We start from the raw sequence: 9,808 nt of genomic DNA, 5'->3' as shown, positions 1-9,808 counted from the left end.
AGAAATATAATACTATCATTCAGTTTTCATTACCATTTTGAAAATTGAATACTACTGATTTTTTTTCTTTCTAAAGTACATATTGAAGAGAATGGCATCACTATGGGATTTCTTTTTGTTAAGCCAAATAAATAAATTAACGTAAGAAGTAGTGCTTCAACCCTTTTACACAACATCTAGATACATAACAGAAATAGAGTATAGGCATCACTATGAGAATTCTTTTATCCGACATTAGATGACGATAGGGCAACCAAGATAAGCTCAAAATAAAAAAGCAAGCCGAAGAAACACAACCGTAGCTCCCTCACTATTGCTCCAAGCACCATTAGCCAGCCCACCATTAGGGACCTCCACAACACTCCTATTATTTCCCACATAAACCAGAAAAACATACCATAACCATTTTGCAGTTTCCATAACAATTTTGACACAACATATTTACTAAATAACACAACCATTTTTGTGAACTTGAAGCCACATACACCTCAGCCTTCATTGCCTATTTGAAAAAACAGTTCATACCCTCCTTATTGTCCCTTCCATATTTTTCCAGAATAATAGCATAAATAAGACTAACTAACTAACCTCCATCAATTTTTCTGCAATAGGGCTTTTCATAAAATCAAACTATTCTCCTCTTCTAGTACAAAACTCAAATATCATAATACTTATGTCGAGATGAAAGTTTACTCCAACTGCAATATTTAAACATTAATAAATTATCAAATGAAAATCAAAATTTGAAACAAATTTAATATACCAAAGTTTAATACCAAGTTCCTACCTATCAATATTTACCACTATTGAAAAACAAGACATCTAAGGCAATTAAAATACATGCAACTTCAACATGCTAACTCTATAGAAGCTATCCATGGGCATAGTAGAAAAAATGAACTTAAAGTAGACCTTCATTACATGGGATAAAAACTCTTATATGAAACAACTTTCGATCATCCTCATGCTTATAATTCATTACAATAGCAAGTTCTAAGAGTTCAAAAGGGAGCTCAAATTTGCTGCAATCAATCAATGAAAAAAAATCACCAATTTATAGTAAAACCTTAGAATCAAATAAAAATAAAAGCAAGAATGAGAGAAGGAAAGGATGTGTAGAGATATATGAAACAGTTGTATCAACTTAAACAAAGATATCCTTACATTGGGAAGCCATCTTTTACTATTTTTTTGAAAAGAAAGAGAGGAAGCTAAGTTGCTTCACTGCTAAACCTTATACATAATTGTAGTTCATAATTCTAGTCCATCCCTCCACCCCTATCAAAGAAAACACTAAGAATATTACATTGAATTTTATATGCTTGCTAAAGCCACCTAATACAGATCCACATAGCACACAAATCGTGGTTGTGCTAAGATAGATGACTTGCTGGTTTTTTCACATCTATCATAGGCATACCATATTCATCCAACAACTAAGACCATTATCCACAAAACAACAAAAGCAATCTGGCCACCACCTTCAAGTCCAGCGAAAAACATGTCTCAGCAACAACCTATTGTACCATTGATGCTAAAAATCAATTGAGAAGCAAATGACGCAGCAAGGTGGCTTTAAGATAGCACGCACAAGGATCTCAAGGGGACAAGCAGATTAAAAGCTAATGTTCGCAGCAATAATATCCAAGAAGCCTTTTCAGGTTTCACTAGCCACCAAAAATCCTCAGCCCACACTCATAATTTAGCAGTTAACAGACTGAAGACGGAGTGCAGAAATTGAATTAGAGCGCACTAGCTAGCCAGTAAGGAGATACATTGCAGCAACAAAATACATCACCATGAAATGTGCTAGGTCCCAAAAACTAGATTACAGAGATTCCAGGCACACTATTGGGTTTGAAGACCATTCGAACAAAGAAAAGATGAACCCTTTCACCTTTGATTTTAACCAAATCCAAGATTTGTACTGAATCGAATCAAAGGCACTTGAAAGTTCCAGGCCTCCCCATTAAAGACCAACCTGTTTCTTATATTCCAAACAAACCAAACAGTAGCCAACCAAACAAAGCACACCCCACATTTTCTATCCTTTCCACAGCAGTTTCCAACAAATTGCAAAATGTGCACTTTACCTTCTTGTGGCATAGCCGTGGAGAGTGGAGACTCCTAGCTAGTTGTAAACCGAATTCCAGATCTTCCAAGATTTAGCACATGCGAAGAAGAGAATGAGATATTACACTGTAGATATTACAATTTCACATCCCTGGATTTAAAGATGGAGTCACAAACAACGTGTTCCCAAAATAGTCATAAATTAGTGGAGTTTCGTGAACCAAAGTCTTCAAACACTATCATAGAAGAATTTCAAAAGAAGCAGTTTCCAAGCATTGCTGCTATGGCCCTGATGAGAAAGGCAATGAACAGTTTGAATCCATATAGCTTACGAAAAAGCCAACGATGGCATCAGATAGGAAATAGCAAATAGCAACCTAAACAGATTGGTTTTCAGAAAGACGATTATGGCCGATAACAATCCAAAATACGAACCTATATATATACCGGTGATTGGGGGCAAATCAAACAAAAACAGATTAAAGGTAAATTGAATACAAAACATCATAAAATTGGCAAAAAAAGTTCAATTGTACTACAAAAGGTAAACTCTCCTTCGCCCCATCTAATAGAAACCAAAAAAGGTGCTACAAAAGGTAAAAGTAGAAACCTGACACAATAAAAGAAGGTCTACATTTCTGAGTAACAAAACCTTTTTTCCCCATCTAAGAGAGTAAAGAGAGAAGAGTAAAAAAACTGGGACATTAAAGGTTGAGGCCGGCACAAAAGCACCCAGCAGAGGAGGCTGCTAAAGATAAACTCACCTTAAAAAAAAAACCTTAATCCTGAACGATGAAATCAAAAATAAATAATTCAGGAAATTAACTTTTCAATCCCAACTTATTATATATTTTTTGAAAATTGAAATCAATATTATTTGATAAAAGAAGCTTGGGTCCAAGCCTTTACCGGTTTACCCAAGTAGCTTCAGAAACAGAACATAAAAAGGGCACATCCTAACTTATTTAATACTCAATAGTTCATACAATTTTTTTTTTGAAATTAATAGTTCATACAAAATTAAATTACATCAATTAGTTTCGATAATATTTTTCCTCAAATTAAGTCTTCACATCCTAACCATCAAATAAATCTATTAATAAATTATATTTAAATATTGTTTTTTTACAACAAAAACTGCTCAATTATATTTAATTAAAAAATTTACTTTTTATAAATTAAATACATAATACCTTTGTAACAAAAAAAATACATAATACCTTTTCACTATTTTGCTTTTAATGATAACTTTTTTTTTGAAGATTTTCTTTTAATGATAACTACTGAATTAAAAAAAAATTGTATCATACCATATATTTTATTATTATAAGTCGCTACTATTTCATCAACAATAGATATGAAATATTAGTACAAAGTTTTACATTAACAATCAATCACAAGTTCAAAAAAAAAAACAATCAATCACATTATGCTACATACGAAAAATAATAACTTTGATTCTAAATTTTAATAAACATTTATTTACACTAACACGTTTAATTCTGAGCTAAAAAAAAAAACACGTTTAATTCTTTTATCAGCTATATAATTAAATAAGATGAAATATGTCATGTTAAAAAAAAAAGAAGAAACCTAATATAGCACAATAATTATTTGTATTCACTCTAATACAAATACAAATTATACAGACAAAAAGAGCTATCCAATTACGTTATCTTATCAAGTTCAAAAAAAAATTACGTTATCTTATCTATTATGATTTTTTATTTTTTTATCTTAAGATCCAGAAAATTTAACTTATTTTTATAGAAATACATCTATAAAAATCTTAATATAATACATATTAAAGCATGTCATGCCAAAAAATATTTTAAACTCAAAATAAAGTAAAAAAAACATTAAACTAAAATACTAAAAAGACTTTTAAAGCTAAAAGGTTTTTTAAAGTTTATTACCACCTAAAAGATTTTCAAAAGTTCATTATAAACCAAATAAAATAACCTAAAAGTAACAATAAAAGTCCCTTCTGGTGCACCTTCAGCACATTGAATAAAAACCCTTATGTGAATAGTAGCAAAAATGCTATCCCTTTGTAGTAGTTATAGATAAATTTAAATTGTCCAATTTCCAATGAACACCTACAAAATATAAAAATGAAATAACTTGAACAACGATTTTCCCATTTTTTATGACACATAATCATTTTCACTAACTAAAAAATATGGATCATATATCAAATGATTTTATTTCTCAATACTTAATTTCATAATTTTTTATTTCTAGTATTTAGACGCACAATTATTAATTTCGTATCATATATCAAATTAATATTAACCTCAATATTTAATTTCATAATTTTTTATTTCTATAATAAGCCCACAATTATCTATACTATCAATATTTTTTTTTAAATACTCTACACTATCAATATTAATATCCACATTATAAATATTAACAAATATTATCTACCAAAAGAATTATTACAAAGAGCTATAAATTAACAATATGAAATTTTTCCATCATACTCAACCAAAGTAAATACAAACAAAAATAACTTTTGAAGCATAACCTAATAAATTTTAAAACTTCAATTTAAACCAAATAAAAAACCAAAAAGTAACAAAAAGGATCCTTATGGTGCACCTGCGAAACATTTATGAAAAACCCTAATGTGAATAGTGGCAAAATGTTATCCCTTTGTAGTAGTTATAGATAAGAAAATAATAAATTATTAATTAAAAATAAAAATTACAAAAAAAAACTTAATCATATTTCTTAAACCCTAATATGTCATCTCCATCATCAAAGTCCCATAGACCCAAAAATCCTAAATAATCCCCTAACATAGCCTATTGTTTGATACAACAACTCAGGAATCTGTAAAAGCATCATCCCTGATCTTGGACAAATTGCCAATTCCACCCTCCTAAGTGTGAACCTGAAACATTCTTCAAAAAGACAATTTTGGACAATACTCATTTCATAAGTCGTTGCAAAAAACCCAAGACTAGATATGCTAGATTTGATATGCTACTTAGCCAAACCCAAGATTTGATATGCTACTTAGACCATTCAAAATAAAAATTAGAAAATTAAAGCTCTTAACTTCGGCTCTTAGCCAAGCCCAAGACTCTCGTTAGAAGATGACCTGAACCATTTTTTTAATTATGTAGATTTTTGGTTAGTTTTGAGTAAGGTTCATTTCCTCTGTGTTTCATATTGTGTGTGGTGTAGCTTTTGTCCCCTTGCCACCAACCACTTCTAAACAGATTCAATAAGAACCTTGGCAGGTATGGAGTTTAATGCAGACAGGTGGTTTTTGGTTTGATTGGTACCACCATGGCACCATGTCTCTTTCTTCATCTAACCCCTTTGCCTGTTCTCATAGAGGTACAGAGCATTCATTAGTGTCAACTGACAAGCATTTGTAATTTATTTCATCTCTAATGGCTTTGCTTTTGTTTTTGATTTTGGAGTAGTAAATTAGTTCATTCGTCAGGATTTGAATCATGACTGTTTACCCTATAAATTCATTCATTTCCCTTAACTCACCCTTCCCCAACTTAATTTGCTCTTGTTAACTGCTGTTAGCTTCTTAGCCTAAGGGCTATGTCGTCATGTGCCGTTTGGAGCCACAGCTCTTTTAACACCATTGCTGGTTAAATGACAGTACATTAACCATTGACAAAAAAAATTATTTAGATCTTATTAATATTGTTTATTTATTAATTTAGTATGTTCTGGCCGTAGCTAATGTAGGTTAGCTAGGTCATAGAACCAATCAAGCGCCCCCACTTATTCTCACCTTTAATTAAGAGACTAAATATGCAATTAAATTTATAATTTTATGATAAATTTTTAATATCTACATTGGAATTGAATTATTTTGAATTCGAAATGAACAGAATAAAAGAAAATAATTGATGATTTTTTTAATAGGTTCTGTATGTAGGAAAAAAATAATAGTGGAGAAAGAGATAATAGAGCATGTTAATTTTTTAATGAAATAAATCATGACGTAGCTAAATGTGAATCAAAGATATAAGACAAAGATGCTTGACGTCTTACTTGTATTATATAGAAAGATTTTGATTTATAAGAAGATTTATCCAATCGTATATGGATCATACTTAATAAATGTTCCATTAAAAATATGTAATGTAACGAACGGTTGCATAAAACAAACGATTATATTAAAAAAATTGAAAGTAACGATTATATTAAAATTAAAAGTAATAATAATGTGTCCATAAAAAAAAGTAATAATAATGTGGAAAATAAAATAAAATAAAAATAATTATTGCTTTCCTACATATAATCTTGATTCTTGACCTTCATTTAAAGAAACACCTGACACAAATACTGACGCGCGCGCGGCGCACACACACATATATATATAGTTTTTTTTTTCTAAATTAAAAAGATAAATTACACCCTTTAATAATTAATATTATAAATATTCTTTAAATATTTGTTAAAAATTAACTAAAAAAATTTAAATTTTGAATGTATGATTTAAAAAAAAAACAGTAAGTTTTGACTACATCAGTCCTCAGAATTGATTTCAATAATCAAAAGATATTTTTTCATTAGAATTTCTTTTGTTGTATGTTACCTTAATTCATGATATGTACAATCTATAGTTTTTTCTGATAAAAAAATTATATTTATTTTATTCTTAAAATGGAAGATATTAACAAGATTATTATTTTAAAAATATTTTTTATTTAATAATTTATAATAAATATACTTATTCATTAGAATCCTTTTTTTAGAATTCTGCGATTTACCAAAAAAAAACCTCAGTAAGAAGATTTATTATTAGGGTTCTTAGTTATTACTACTAAATACTAAATTCAAAGTATTATTACCAAGTTTTCCTTTCCTATATAACAAAAAAAAATTAGCTTGTTTATATATTAGTGACACATAAGTCAATTTCAATATTTCATAAGTGTCAGTTAATTTTTATACATCAGAAAATTAGACACAGAGCAAAAGAACTCAGGAATAAGCATGATATCTCTCAACATGAGAGTTTCCAACTCAACAATAGGTGTCTCAATCACAATTGCACCAGAATGCGTGAACTTTTCTCCCTTCTGGGCTAGCCAATCTGCAGTCCTGTTACAATCTCTCAGAATCCAATGTTAAACCACCTCACAATCTCGCTGCATCAAAGATTTTATCTCCCTAGTATTATTGTTAAACGTTGTCTTAGTTCTCAACTTCCACTGTAGCTATTATATTTGCACAGTACGATTCAGCCTCTACACACCTAAAGCCATGATTCCAAGCATAATAGAGCCCATGACAGAGAGTTAGGACCTCTGCTACGAATGGGTTACCACCATCCTCACGCCATGCGACCCTAATCAGCCAACTACCAGTTCCATTTCGGCATAAAAAACCAAAACCCCATTCTCGTGCTCTCATCAATGAAGGTGCCATCGATGTTTACCTTCACCGCTTTAGTCCTCGACGGAGTCCAACTGTGCTATGCCGGCTTCTGCCATTCACGAGCTTCTCGATATCAAGGTAACAAGAGAACTCATCTTGATCATGACAAATATTTCGCCGCGTTACATTATTGCGCCACCACCACACTCCTCACATCCCCGCCATAAACTTGGTGCACGAAGCTCTCCTAATCAGCTCATGGATCCACTACACAATGTTAGAGGCCATAAATTTTGGCCAAGCCAACGCTCCCATCCTCAACCACAATTCTAGAGCGTGCGGGCAATCCCTCAAAAAATGAAGGACATCTTCCACCGGGTAGGAACAACATGTACAATCAGGGGTAACAACCATGTTACATATGAATTTGCTGGCGTTCACTAGTAACGCATTGTGGAGGCAACGCCACACAAAAAGCCTCAACTTCTCTGAAATCTTCAGCCTCCACACATAGCTCCAGTCTTCATCTATCAGCTGCTCCCAGTCCTAACTGACCAGCCAGAGACGTAGGCGTCTTTCACTTTGTAAATTCATGTGTTGCTATTGTGCCAAGCCCACTCATCTTCACCATCTCTCGAAGTAGACAACGTCAAGTGACCAAACAACTCGATCACGTAAGGAGAAAGTTACGTGCTAAGATTTAATTGCTCATTCTCAACAATATCTCAAAGTCGTAACTCACAATCAGAGATGTTCACAAAAGGAACCTTCTGCGTCATTGCTCCTACTCCAGACCGATCATTAAACCAAACCGGTGTGGTTCCACTACCTATATGGAATTTAAAACCATACTTAATTTGGTCCCTAGAATGCATAATACCTTTCGAAACTAGCGATCCTCCCTGGCGCTGATTAACATGAAGGAAGGAGGAGGATTGAGCCACATACTTGTGTTAAAAAACACGAACTCACAACTTTTGAGGACTATGCAACATATGCCACAAAGCCTTCCCCAACATAGCTGAATTCATAATTTGCAAATTTCTGATGTCAAGACCCCCTTATTGCTTGCTAGCCGATATTTGATCCCAATGCACCAAATGCCACCCTCTATGCCCGATGAAGCTCCACATATATTAGAGTCAGACAGTACAACAACTCATGGGGGCATCCATAAAACCTGCATAGATATATGAGAATTGAGGCAGTCACTGATTTCACTACAAAGACACGACCATCCATATTAAGCATGCTAGTCTTCCATGAGGCTAATTTTCTCTAGACGTTTTAAGAATGTGATTAAAGTCGATCACTACTTCTCAACCTCCCCGCCTTTAAAGGAAAGCCAAGATATTTGCCAAGATTTTTGACGAACGGAATAGGCCCAGGCCTATTTGTTTCAAATTTGTATTTACAAATCTAGTAATACGTTTTTGAAAAATACTAATACCTGAAAATAGTCTTTGCTCATTTTCCCTTAATTTGCATTTCCTTCCAAACTGCTGGTCTTTTTTTATATTTCCAATGACTTGTCTTTTACTTCCTCATTCATACCGTTCAAACATACAGGGGCACAAAGCACGTAAAAAACGTTACTATGTATTATGATTTTTTAAATCAATTGTCGTATTCTTTCTAAAAAAATTACTTTTTTTAATTGAAATGTATGTGCATTATCTCATTAATAAAAATAAAAATATTGTTAAATTATACAAGAGCGTTAGAAATAAAAAAGCAGTGTAAGTGGAATCCGGATCCTCTCCTGCAGCGTTCCCCGTGCAGTTCCGTCCAGCAGTATTTTGAACCGTTTGATCCATCCTACGGTAATAATGAAAACTGCCGCATGTACCTTTGCTGTAGCAGTGAGAAACAAAACAATCAAAGTCAAACCATATCAAGCATGATGCAAGTCATGTCCGCATGTGCCTGTTTTATTTATTTTTTATTCTTTATTTTTTTAGTTTTTAACGTTATATAGTATAATTGTGATTGAAGTTTCATACAAAAATTAAATCTTATACTATCTATTGAATCAGCTAAATCTAAAATTATAAAATGAGACACAAGAATGATTAACATTAAAAAAAATTACGTTAAAATGATATACATTTTTATGTTTCACATTAATTTAAATTTCTACAATTATATATATTAAAATTAATTCAAAAAGTCTATATTAATATTAATTCAAAAACTTAACACTTTAAATAAATTTAATATTATTTAATTTACATCAGTATCTATATATAATATTATGTTGATTTTGTAAAGTTTTCATATTTTTTAAATTAAATTAAATAATATAAGATTTAATTTAATTAAATGGCTTGTATTTTTAAATTTTTGTATAAACTTGAATCTCAATTATACTATA

Source organism: Lotus japonicus, chromosome 3, assembly GCF_012489685.1.
Source record: "Lotus japonicus ecotype B-129 chromosome 3, LjGifu_v1.2".
NCBI classification, from domain to species: domain Eukaryota; kingdom Viridiplantae; phylum Streptophyta; class Magnoliopsida; order Fabales; family Fabaceae; genus Lotus; species Lotus japonicus.
The sequence above is the reverse complement of the archived record's forward strand: the minus strand, read 5'-3'. Positions refer to the sequence as shown.